The sequence below is a fragment of the Balaenoptera physalus genome (genome assembly GCF_965194825.1).
Source record: "Balaenoptera physalus genome assembly, chromosome: 17".
In the NCBI taxonomy this organism is placed as follows: domain Eukaryota; kingdom Metazoa; phylum Chordata; class Mammalia; order Artiodactyla; family Balaenopteridae; genus Balaenoptera; species Balaenoptera physalus.
The window spans coordinates 77,846,996-77,859,463 of record NC_138895.1 but is presented as its reverse complement, the minus strand read 5'-3'; the positions used below and the strand labels follow the sequence as shown (position 1 = coordinate 77,859,463).

At 45.2% G+C, this 12,468-nt stretch overlaps 1 pseudogene across 1 annotated transcript in view; it reads left to right on the top strand.

Annotated features, from left to right (window-relative positions):
• LOC309646820 (protein FAM229B pseudogene) overlaps nucleotides 1–12,468 on the top strand; it is a 35,874-nt pseudogene extending 23,406 nt beyond the window's left edge. Inside the window, exon 1 of the transcript in view lies at nucleotides 1–12,468. This exon is cut by the window's left edge and continues 23,406 nt beyond it. The product of the transcript in view is annotated as a protein FAM229B pseudogene (transcript).

The window sequence follows — 12,468 nt, the reverse complement described above, 5'->3', positions numbered from 1 at the left end:
TGTGGGCGTTTGCTCCGACTCTTCAGCCCGGGGGTGGGGGAGGAACCGGGCTCCTGGCCCTTTCATTTAACTTCTTATTTTCCCTTTGGCATCAGTTCGTCCGCAGCATCTGGTTTCTGTCACTGGACGGATGACATTTGGGCCCCAAGTTCCTTGACCTCCCAAGGACCCTGAGCATCCATTGGGCTTATCAGAACTGTGCGAGCCAAGCCAGAGGAAGGCGCCTGCGAAGATGGGGAAACAGCCTGGATCCAGGAGGGTGGCTGGAGACCCTAGCGAGGACCTGGAGCGGTGCCTGGGCTGCGCGAAGGCCTTGGGCTGCTCAGGCCAACTCAGCTGTCCCGGAAGTCCTTCAGGGGCTCCTGCCACCTCCTGCCGCCTCGTCCCAGGCTCCTTGCATGGGGCAGGGCCAGCACTGAACAACTTAGTTGTGCAAACTTTCTTGAAAACAAAGCCCTCGATAAGAGAGAGCTGTTTTCTTTATCATTATCATTATTATGAGACACTAAACAAGCTTGCCTCAGTGTTCAGAAGGATCTGTCCAGATGCTTAAAGCAGCGCCAGCATCTCCATCGTTCGGGAGACCATTGCCGAGCACTTGCCATGGACCAGACACCAAATTCGATACTGGACAGCCTCATCCGTCTCACCCTCTCACAAGTTGATACAAGTTACTTTTCTTTTTCTCTTGAACTTATAGAGGAAGGGATAGAATCCCACAGAGGCTGGGTGACTTACCGGTGCCTCAGAACTTCCACAGAGCTGAGCCAGAACTCACAGCCAGTTGTGCATAGCTCTAAAGCCCACCACTGTTTTCAAGACCCCTTGCTGTGTGCTAAGAGTAAGTACCAAAGCGGAAGCCCCAGTCCTTCAGGAAAGACCTGAACTTGACCATAAATGAGGTCAGGAGACAGATCTGTAGTGAGACAGGACTCGAAGGAGGGGTCCCCAGAGACGCCATTGCCACACTTGCACTTAACGCAGAGCCCCTTCCTGCACACTGGGAACTAAGGGAAGCTCCTGTCCCCAGACCCCACCCTGGTCTCAGGGAAAAGCAGCTTCCAGGAGCCACCCTCTGCCAGGACGGAACAAGCACTTTAGAATCTAGAGGGCTGATTTTTATTTTTAACAGCTTTATTGACATGCAGTTTTCATACCATACACCTTACACATTTAAAATATGCAATTCAGTGGGTTTTAGTATATTCAGAATTGTGCAACCATCACCACAATCAATTTTAGAATATTTTCATCATCCCTAAGAGTGACCCAGAATGCTTCAATCATCATAAGACCAGCAACCCACACTTTTCCTCCCAGCCAGAGGCAGCCAATAATCTACTTCTTGTCTCTATATATTTGCTGATTCTGGACATTTCATAAAAATTGGACTCATATAATATGTGGTCCTTTGTGACCGGCTTCTTTCATTTAGCATAATGTCTTCAAAGTTCCTCTGTCCACACACCAGGCACACAGTTGTAGCAGGTAACAGTACTTTATTCCTTTTCATGTCCAAATAATATTCCACTGTATGGACATACCACCTTTTCTTTATCCATTCATCAGGTGATGGATACATGGGTTGTTTCTATGTTTTGGCTATTATGAATGATGCTGTTATGAGCATTCACGAACAGGTTTTTGTGTGGACATAAATTTCTTTTCTCTTGGGTGCATATCTAGGAATGGAATTGCTGAGTCACGTGGTAATTCTGTTTCACCTTTGGAAAACTGCCAGACTATTTTCCACAGTGGCTACAGACACCAGCAGTGTAAAACGTTCCAATTTCTCCCCATCCTTGCCAAAATCTGTTACTGTCTGAACTTTTTATTATAATAATCCAAGTGGATGCGAAGCAGTATCTCATTGAGGTTTTGATTTACATTTCCCTAATGAGGAAGGATGTTGAGCATCTTTTCACATGCTTGTTGGCCATTTGCGTATCTTCTTTGGAAAGAAGATTGTTCGCCCACTTTTTAAATTGGGCTGTCTTTTTCTTATTAACTTGTAAGAGTTCTTTATAATATATTCTAGATGCAAGTTTCTTATATGATATACAATTTGCAAATCTATTCTCCCATTCTGTAGGTCATCTTTACACCTTCTCAATGGCATACTACAAGCACAGAAGTTTTTAATTTTGAAGAAGCACAGAAGTTTTTAATTTTGAAGAAGTCTAACTTACCTATTTTGCCATTTGTACTTTTGGTCTCATATCTAAGAAGGCTTTGCCTAACCCAAGGCCATGAGTATTTACTCCTGTATTTTATTCTAAGATTTTTATAGTTTTAGTTTACATTTAGGTCTATGATCCATTTTGAAATCACTCTGTATGGTGTGAAGAAGAGGTACAACTTTGTACTTTTGCATGGGGATATTTGGTTGCCCCAGCATCTTTTGTTGAAAAGGATATTCTTTCCAAACTGAATGGTCTTGGCACCCTTGCTGAAAAATCAGTTAACCAGAAATATGAGGATTTAATTCTGGATTCTGAATTCTATTCCAATGATCTACATGTCTATCCTTGTGTCAGTACCACTCTGTCTTGATTACTGTAAGTTTACAGTGTTAAAGAAATTAAACAAGGGGGCCTTTAGACTGGGGTGGCTCTAATGCCTTGGTAGTCTGTGCATGCAAACCGAAACTTACACCAGAGTCAATGCACTCAAATTCAAGAAAATGAAACCTGAGAACAACCAATCACAAACAGCCAATCAGCCTTTCCCAAACAAGGCAACTGCTCAAGCTCCAGCCAATCACATAATTTCCTTGCTTTGCTTCCACGTCTTCTCTATAAAAACCACTCTCCTGGCTCCTGTCTGTGGAGGGCTTCTATCTACTCAGTTTGGCGCTGTCCAATTTGAATGGATGCATGCTCAAACCAACTCTGGAATGTTTTAATGTGCCTCGGTTGATCTTTTAACAGCTGACTTTTGAAATTGGGAAGTGTGAGTGATCTAACTTTGTTCCTCTTTTTTTCTGGCTTGTTTTGGCTATACTAGGTCTCTTAAATGTTCCATATCAATTTTATTATCAACTTGTCAATTTCTGCAAAAAAAAAAAATGTCACCTGGGATTGTGTTGAATACGTAGATCAATTTGAGGAGCATTGCCGTGTTAACAATATTAACTCTTCCAATCCAGAACATGGAATATCTTTCCATTTATTCAGATTTTCTTTAATTTCTTTCAACAATATTTTGTACTTTTAAGAGTATGAGGTTTTTGTACTACTTGTGTTAAATTTATTCCCAGACAGTTCATTCTGTCTGATGCTATTGTAAATGGAATGTTTTCTTAATTTCATTTCTGGAATGTTTATTGCTCATGTATAGAAATGCAATCAATTTTTCATATTGACCTTATACTATGCAACCCTGATGGACTCATTTATTAGTTCTCATAGTTTTTTAGTAGATTCCTTAGGATCTTTACAAGAACATGTCATCTGCTAAGAGATTTTTTTTTCGCCTTCCTTTACAATCTGGATATCTTTTCTTTCTTTCTTTTTTTCCGTATACTTGCCCTGGTTAGACCCTCAGAAGGTGTTGAACAGAAGTGGTGTGACTAGACATCCTTGTCTTGTTTCTGATCTTGAGGGGAAAGCTCTCAGTTTCTCATCGTTAAATACGATGTTAGCTGTGGGTTTTTTGTAGATGCCCTTTATCAGGTTGAGAAAGTTCTATTTCTAGTTCATTGAGCTTTTTTATAATGAAGGGATTTCAGATTTTGACAAATGCTTTTCTCTGCATCTATTAAGATGACTATGTGGTTTTTAAAAATCGGAACATCTCCGTAGGTGGACAAATGTCCCCTGAGGTTTGTGTGTGGGGAGAAGGGGAGCATTCCCAGTTAAGACCCACTTAGAGTCTTAAGTGCCTTAGAGAAGTACCGTGAGAATTAAATGTTATAGCATTGGCGTGTCTGTCCCAATGTCTGGGACGCAATAGACACACAATATAGAGTGGGCTATTTTGATTTTTATCCTCCACCGGGACACTGCTCAGGGCCTGGAGGATTGTGTGTATTTAAACAGAGAGGAGTTGCCCAGGCCCCTCAGGGGTCTCCTCCGTGACCTAAGGGAGCTTCAGAAACCTCAGCCCCAGACCCAGTGATTCCAGACACAGGACCTAGTGAAGACAAGTGCATTCAGCCACCCACTGTGGCTTTCCATTAAAACCAAATTCTGCCAGCCCCTCCCCAAAGTCTGTTAAGAAGAAATCAGGGTGGACATTATGTCTTCACTAGGACACTGCTGGCTCAATAGCCCTTGGCTCTGGTCTGCCCTTATCTTAGCTCAAGGGTCCCCTGGGCAGGGCTGGCTGATGGGTTCAGATATGATGCCTGCAGGCGCCCTTCATTGGAATGGGATGGACCCCTGAGCATGGCAGCTCAGTAGTGAAATTAATCAAAACCTTAGATGGTAGATGATTTAAACGCAATGTCTCTAATCCTCACAACATTTCTGAGGTGACATTTATGGCCATTGTACTGGTAAGGAAACTGGGGATCCAAGAGGTCAAGTGACCACATAGCAATAAAGGATAACATGGGTGATTAGGACCTACAGCTTGGATCCAAGGATTGTAACATAACCACTGCTAAACCGTGTTGAATCTCACACACCCCCCATACAATACATATGCACACCACACACACACACACCACACCCCTGCCATTTCATGGAACAGTAACTCACAGACTCTTGGGAGGCAGATTGCACAGGAAGCGCAGGCATCTGCTTTCCTTTGTATTCACCTGCAGAGGCTCCCTCTGAATTCTCTGACTCAGAAAAGGTGGGTCTGGGCCCAGGCGAGAAGGAAGAGGAAGCTCAGTACCTCCCCGAGCAATGACCCAGAAGGAGAGGCTGCAATTAAATGATGAAAACACAAAAGGGAGAGGCCACCCATTTCTTCACCTAGTCATCCCCTGGTAACAATATTTGTCAAGTGTCCACTACACTGGGCACGCAGAATAAGAGAAGGCAAGGCCTCTGCCCCTGGGGAGCTCTGGGGACAGTGGGGAGACTGACGCGCACAGACAAGCCAGTGGCCACCATCCGGGGCAACAAGGCCTGTGGTATGGTGGGAGCACGGAGTCCGGTGCTCAGCTTGGCCCAGCACGTGCTCTTCCCACCCCCTGGGTGCCCTGCAGAGCCTGGCTCATTCCTCCTGTGTCAGCATTCAGCTCACACACCAACTCCCCAGGCAGCCTGTTTTCTTACTGCAACTGGGTAAGGCTTCCTGTGCGCCCATTCAAATCCCCCTGGACGTCCGCTTGGTGGAAATGGCCACAGTCGTATGCAATAATTAAACATGGACTAGACAGTCCACCCCGAGACTGTCTATTACTTATTATTAGTAAGTAATTAGTAATAGACTATTACTATTACTAAGTAATAATTACTATTATTAAGTAATTAAGTACTTAATTACTTAATAATAGTAATTAAGTACTATTATCCTAAGAGGGCATGGGCTGTGTTTGTTTGCTCAGTCAGTGTTTTCTTTCTGAGTCCTGGCACGTAGCAGGTAGAAGCCACTGAAGCATTTCAAACAGCAAGTGAAATGGTCCTATTTAGGAAAATCGCCTTGGACACAGGATGGAGGGTGGATTATGAGATGGAAGATAAGGAGGACAGGCAGAGAGAGAGAGCTGCTGTAGGAATCCAGGTGAGAGATGGTTAAGACTGCAGACTTAGGCAGTGGGTGTGTATGAGGGCAGGGGAGCGCTGGAGAGACATTTGGAAGTTCAAGTTAAAAGAAGCTGCGGAAAGGGGGGAAGAGAGGAGAGGGAGAGTTTTAGGCTGCGTGGCCTGGCTTCGGGTGTGTTCCATGCCCGCATGACTGAAGAATCTCTGCTTTCGGAGAGCTGAAAAAAGGAAAGAGTAATTAAATGTGCAGCCTTGCCTCTCTCAAGGAAATAAACCGACATGGACGTACCCAACCGTGGGTGACTGAATGAACGTAGAGACGAATTACAAATGCCTTCCATGTCGGAGCTAAAAAAGATATTCAAGGACACTCCATCCCAGGCTTCTCCACCCCGACCCCCCTCCTGCTCACACCCATCATATGCATCTATTCCACTGGAGCAGGTTATGTGAGCAAATTGCTTGGAAAGGACTTCATCAGTGCAGAGGTCCCGTGAACTTCTTGTACCAGGAAGAGATAACGAGACCCAAAGTATCTCAGGTCACGCAAACATTCAAGTCAACCTATTTCTCATGAGCACACAAACTCCATGCTGTGTTGTGCTGTGGGCTTCAGGGAGACAACGGTGGATAAATCATCTCCCCTATCCAGCGTACTCATAACTGAAAGCAGCTACAAGTTTTATAATAAAAGTCCATGCTTGCAATGCACTTCAAATGGTCCGGGTACTCTTCTAATACCTTCCCTGTCCCAGCTTGCAGCCGCCCTTGGACACAGAAGGTTCTTATTGTCCCTCTTTTGCTGTTGAGGAAAATGAGACCCTTGCCCAAGATTTTGTACATCCTAGTTGTGGACACAGGAGCTAGTGGTGGAGCTGGAGTAGAGTCCAGAGAACTCAGCCCCAGGCGCTGTCGAGCAGAGTACTGCGCTGTCCTACTATACGGTGGCTGGCGTGTAGCGAATGCTAACCGCGCTTTTTCGTGCACTTGACACCTATTTCGTCCTCACAGTGACTCTAGGAGGGGAAATAGCCGTATAGCGTCGTGAACTTTGCTGTCCAGTCTTATGGGATCAATTTCCAATTCTGACACTCACTATCCATGTAACCCTGGCCAAGTTTCTAACCTCCCTGTGCCTCAGTTTCCTCATCTGTAGTAAGGAGATAAAAGGCCAACCTTGAAGGCTATTGTGAAGATTTAATCAGTTAATGAGTGTAAAATGATTAAAGTGTAGCTGGCACAAAGGAAGTGCTTTTGTTACAGTTGGGGAAGTGAGGCTTGCAAAGGTTAATTGCACTGTTTTCTATTTCACAGCTGGTAAGTGGTGGACTCTGCCTTCCTGTCCAACTCTGGTACCAGGGTTTTTACCCACTGCACCTTGCAGACCCAGAGATCAATATAATGGTTGGGTGAATGAATGAATGAGCTAAAATAATTATTTGGCAGCGATTATGACCTGGACAGTTTCATATTCATTATTTCCTTTAATGATCAATTGCTTAAAGATTAGGTACTATTATCCCTTTTAGAGAGAGAGAAGAAAGCCATCCAAAGCCATGACAACGCTCTTTGTCCCCACCACTGCCTCGGTGAGAAGACGAGGGTTCAATTCCAGGTCTTTGACACCAAGGTTGATGTCTCTTCTTTACCATCAGAATAATCCAAGAACTGGGGCAAATCCAAAACAGATGCTTCCATCTGCAAAATACCATCCAGAGCAGTTAGACCAGGGAGAATTCCAGAGGTTATGTCCTGCCTCCGCTGATTTCCAATCATAATGTGGACCTTTCGGCACACGAATTAATTCTCTGAACCCTGGGTTCGTTTCCTGGAAAATGTGCATAATAATACCTACTTTGCAGGATTGCGGGAGTGACAGTGAGATGACGCGGTATAACAGCTAGCATCAGACCTGGCACACAGGAGGCATTTAGTAGATTAATAGAATTAACATCAATTCGTGTCACCACATGTTAATAGGTATAAGCATATTAATTAATAATGATTTCAGCTTGGAGGCTGAGCGAAGTAGTGGGGGAATTGGGGCTTAATGGAAACACAAGAGGTCTGCCCTTCACAACCCTCGAGCTACTGTCATGTCGCTATTGGTCAGAGCTCCAGGAGTCAACGTGACATCTTTAGCCATTACTGCTCCGTGCACTTCTGTTTATTCAGTGCCATGCTGCCGGCCTGTGAGGCTCAGCATCCAGACCACACTGTAAGGGGAAAGATCCTGAGAAAGACATAAGAGCTATCACAAAAGCCATGAACTAAATCTTCCCTTCTAGACTATTCGAGAATACTGACCCAATTTGCTCAGGATTCTAATAGACTTCAGTATCAGAATGCTTTGGGTTGCAAGTAAAATAATATTCAACTAAACTAGAATTATGCAACCAAAATGGCATAAACAATCAAGGCCATAACATCACAAAACATGCAAATCAGAGGTAGATGTTTCCAGTGTGAACCCACCAGTTCAACAGTCTCGTCATGAGCCCTGAGGCTTTTCATCTTTCCACTCTGCCGTCTTCACGTAGTGGCAACGCCACCCTCAGAGTGTTAAGATGTCTGTCGGAACTGTCTTCGCATGACATGTCCAAGGGCAAGGAGAGAAAAATTCCTATCTTGGGTTATTTTTTTCAAAACCAGGAACACCTTTCCAGAAGCACCCACACAGACTTTTCCTAGCATCTCATTCTCTGGGGTCATCGCATGTCTCTACCTAACTCAGTATCCAGCGAGGGAGCAGAATTGCCATGAGTGACCGGGACAGGAGGGTTGCCTTTTGGAAGGGCGGGGGTTGACCCATGAACGGAAGCTAGTCAGGCCTGCTCACGGGGAGTAAGCAGGACGATAATGGCTCTTTCAGAAATGGCAACGTGGTTCAGTGTTCAATGTCATGTGACTTCAAAGCCCAGAGCCATGAGAAACACAGAAGAAACATCCCTCCCACATCTGCAGCCCTTCAGGTTCATGTAGGAGTTCACATTCACCATCTCATTCTAGCCCACTGGGACCCTGTAAGGCAGGAAGGATCAGGGATTCTTTATGTCCATTTCACATCTGAGGAAGCTGGAACTCTGACGTTCTAGCAGGGTCCTCATCAGCTAGAGGTCTCACTCCGAGTCTGATACTGTAAGCCCTGTTCACGGCAGCCTCAGATGGGCAGGCACACCCACCGCTGAAGTCCTTCCAAGTGAGGCTCATGTGTGGACACAAGGGCAACAGTTAGGAGATTCTTACTGAACTCTCACACAGCTCCTCTTTAAAGCTTAACCTCCTTGTCTTCAAAATATTTCAGGTTGAAAGGAGATGTGGTATATATACAATGGAATACGACTCAGCCACAAAAAAAGAATGAAATTTTGCCATTTGCAGCAACGTGGATGGACTTGGAGGACATTATGCTGAGTGAAATAAGTCAGACAGAGAAAGACAAATACTATATGGTATCACTTCTATGTGGCATCTAAAAAATACAACAAGGCTTCCCTGGTGGTGCAGTGGTTGAGAATCTGCCTGCCAATGCAGGGGACATGGGTTCGAGCCCTGGTCCAGGAAGGTCCCACATGCCACGGAGCAACAAAGCCCGTGTGCCACAGCTACTGAGCCTGCGCGTCTGGAGCCTATGTTCCGCAACAAGAGAGGCCGCGACAGTGAGAGGCCCGCGCACCGCGATGAAGAGTGGCCCCCACTCGCCGCAACAGGAGAAAGCCCTCACACAGAAACGAAGACCCAACACTGACAAAAATAAATAAATAAAATAAAGAATTATTAAAAAAAAAAAACGTAAAAAATACAACAAACTAGTGAATAAAACATAAAAGAACAAACTAGTGGTTACTCAGTGGGGGGGGATCAATATAGGGACTGGGGGGTGGGAGGTACAAACTATTGGGTGTAAGATGGGCTCAAGGATGTATTGTACAGCACAAGGAGTACAGCCAATATTTTATAATAACTGTACATGGAAAGTAACCTTTAAAATTTGTATTAAATTTTTAAAAATTTTAACTAAAACATAAAAACACCTTCAAAAAAACCCAGCAAATAACAAAACAAGAAAAAAAAAATTTCAGGTTGAACAATAAGCTCTGGGTAGATAAGCATAGGCTTTAAGAGCCATCTCATCTGTTTGGCAGGCAGGATAAGCGTGCCGGCCTCATCTAGGTGGCTTCAACATAATCCGCACAGCTAATGGAGAGACAAGGGCATCACAGCTGCAGGCAGCCGAGGAAGCAAGCAGGAGCCAATGGCACCCTCCAGCTCAGAGTATGAAATATTTATTGCTCACTTTAATGGACCACGGCTGCCTGATCCAGGGAGCCCTGGAGCGGCCGAATGTTACGATGCTCTAACAAGAGCAACTCTGTGTCTGAAGAGTTGTTTCAGCATTGACTTGCACCTGGATTATGGGAAGAAGCTTTTTTTTTTTGTTTGTTTTTAGAGAGAGAGCTGGTTTCAGTTGTCTATGGAGGGATTTTTCTTGAACTGGAGTTCCGACCATCCTTTATGTGTTTATTCATTTTGTGAACATTCACCAGCCAGCTGTGGGTTCAGGGGCTCTAATGTGGAATTCGACAGTCCTTTCCTGGATTACCCCCAAAGCCCTGAGTCCTTTCCATGCTCTCTGCTACCCTGCTGTCTGTCAGGACCGTGGGGTGACAGGGAACCATCCTCAGGGGATGTAAAGCGTTATGAGGATTGAACATCTTCTCCCTCCAAACCCAGCTCTTTGCTCTCGGGTCCCTATGCCTCAGGGCTCATCTTCTTGCCTCTGATGTTGTTCCACATGTGACCGAAACATATGCCCAACTGTGAAGGTCAAAAGTAAAAGACACCTCAGAGACTACCTCTTTGTGTGCCATGGACCCCCTTGGTTGTCTGGAATTCCTGTGGACCCCTTCTCATAAAACGAAATACGCAAGATTAGAGGGATACCAATTATATTTCGATACAGTTATCAAAATAGTTTAACAACAAATTGGTAAAATAATAATATTCGGGCTCCTCTATTAGCACGTTCTATAAGAAGGGCCAGTGGGGGTGGTCTGAGAAGGACTGTATTTTTGAAGGACTGATGAGCATCTTTCATTCCTACAGTGAAAATATCTGCAATATAAATTGGCGATAGAGTCCCAGGCACTGCTGATAGGACTGTGGCTTGTTTCCCACTTTCATAATCAAGGTAAATTATAAATTTCAGTTAGAAGGTAATAAAAATGAAGATGCATTTTGGTTCCCATCTGTATTGGATTGAATGCTAGCCCCAAAAAAGATATGTCCATGTTCTAATGTCCATATGGGTAAAGGTGACCTCATTTGGAAAAAAAGAGTCTTTGCAGATGTAATTAAATTAAGCATCTCCAGAAGAGATCATCCTGGATTATGAGTGGGCCCTAAATCCAGTGACACCTGTCCTTGTACACAATAGAAGAGAAGACCAGAGAATTCCATGTGAAGATGGAGGCTATGTGACCACGGAGACAGCAATTGGGTTGGAGCACGCACAAGCCAAGGAACCTGGGGCCACCAGATGCTGGTCGAGGCAAGGATGGGTTCTCCCTTAGAGCCATCAGAGATCACGGCCCTGCCCACACATTGACTTCAGACCTCTGGCCTCCAGAACAGTGAGAGAATGTTTCTTTTGCTTGAAGCCATCCGATTTGTGGTAATTTGTTACAGCAGCTCTAGGAAACTAGTACATTAAGTTCACTGATATCTCAAATTCTAGTATTAAGACCCCTGCGCAGGTACAACTATGTCACACAGTCATTCCATACGTATCTGTGGAATGATTACTTTTATTCCAGATGTAGTTGTTGACACTGGAGCCTGGACAGTGGATAAGCCTGCCTTAGTCTCTGCCCTCAGGAAGCTTGCATTCCAATGCAGTGGGTGACGAAAAATAAACAATAGAATAATTAATAAACAATGTCAGGGAGTGATAAGGGCCTTGAAGAAAATAAAACAGGGAGGTATGTTGAAAGTGACTGGGGAACTGAGTGGCCAGGGAAAGATGACCATTGCTGAGAAGATGACCATTTAGCTGAGATTTAAGTGATAAAAAAACTGCCAAAAATGGTGGAGGGAAGAGCTTTCCTGCAGAAGGAATGTGCAAAAGCCTTGAGGCGGGAACAAGCTTGGCTAGTTTAATGCAGAGAAGAAGGGCCGTACAGCTGGAGCAGAGAGTAAGGGGAGGGTGAGAGGAGGGGGGAGATCACAGAGGAGAATACCACTGGGGCCTCAGTCTGGGTTCTCAGAGAGACAGATGCTGAGATGGGGATTAGCATTCAGGGGGATTCTTGGGGGATGCGCTCAGGATCATTGCTTGGAAGGGAGAGGAAAGGAAGCAGGATTTCAGGAGAGAAAAGTTGGGCTGCAATGCAGTCACCCGCAGCTGACACCCCAGGGAGCTCTGGAGCTGAGATCATCCTGCAGAGTTGTCCTGCCTGCAGGACAGGGGACCAGGCTGGATACCCTGCACTGACCAGTCGCCAGTGACCGGCCGATCCCAGGGAGGGGAGTGCGACCACGGGTAAGGGGACTCTCTTCATTTCGGAAAAGCCACAAGCTTCCAGCACTCTCAGCAGCTAGGAGACAAGCGCTCAGTCCCGAAGGCGGATCGCACACTGCAGCACCCGCCACAGGCCCTGGCGAGGAGTTTGGGTTTTACAACTTGGTGTGTGTGGGAATCACAGCTCAGAGAGGGCAGTGAGTTTCCTGACGTCGCAAAGCAGGCTGGGGGCAGAACCAAGGTTAAGTGCCTTGCTTCCTAGATCAGTCTTCCTTCTGTTATTCCCCATCC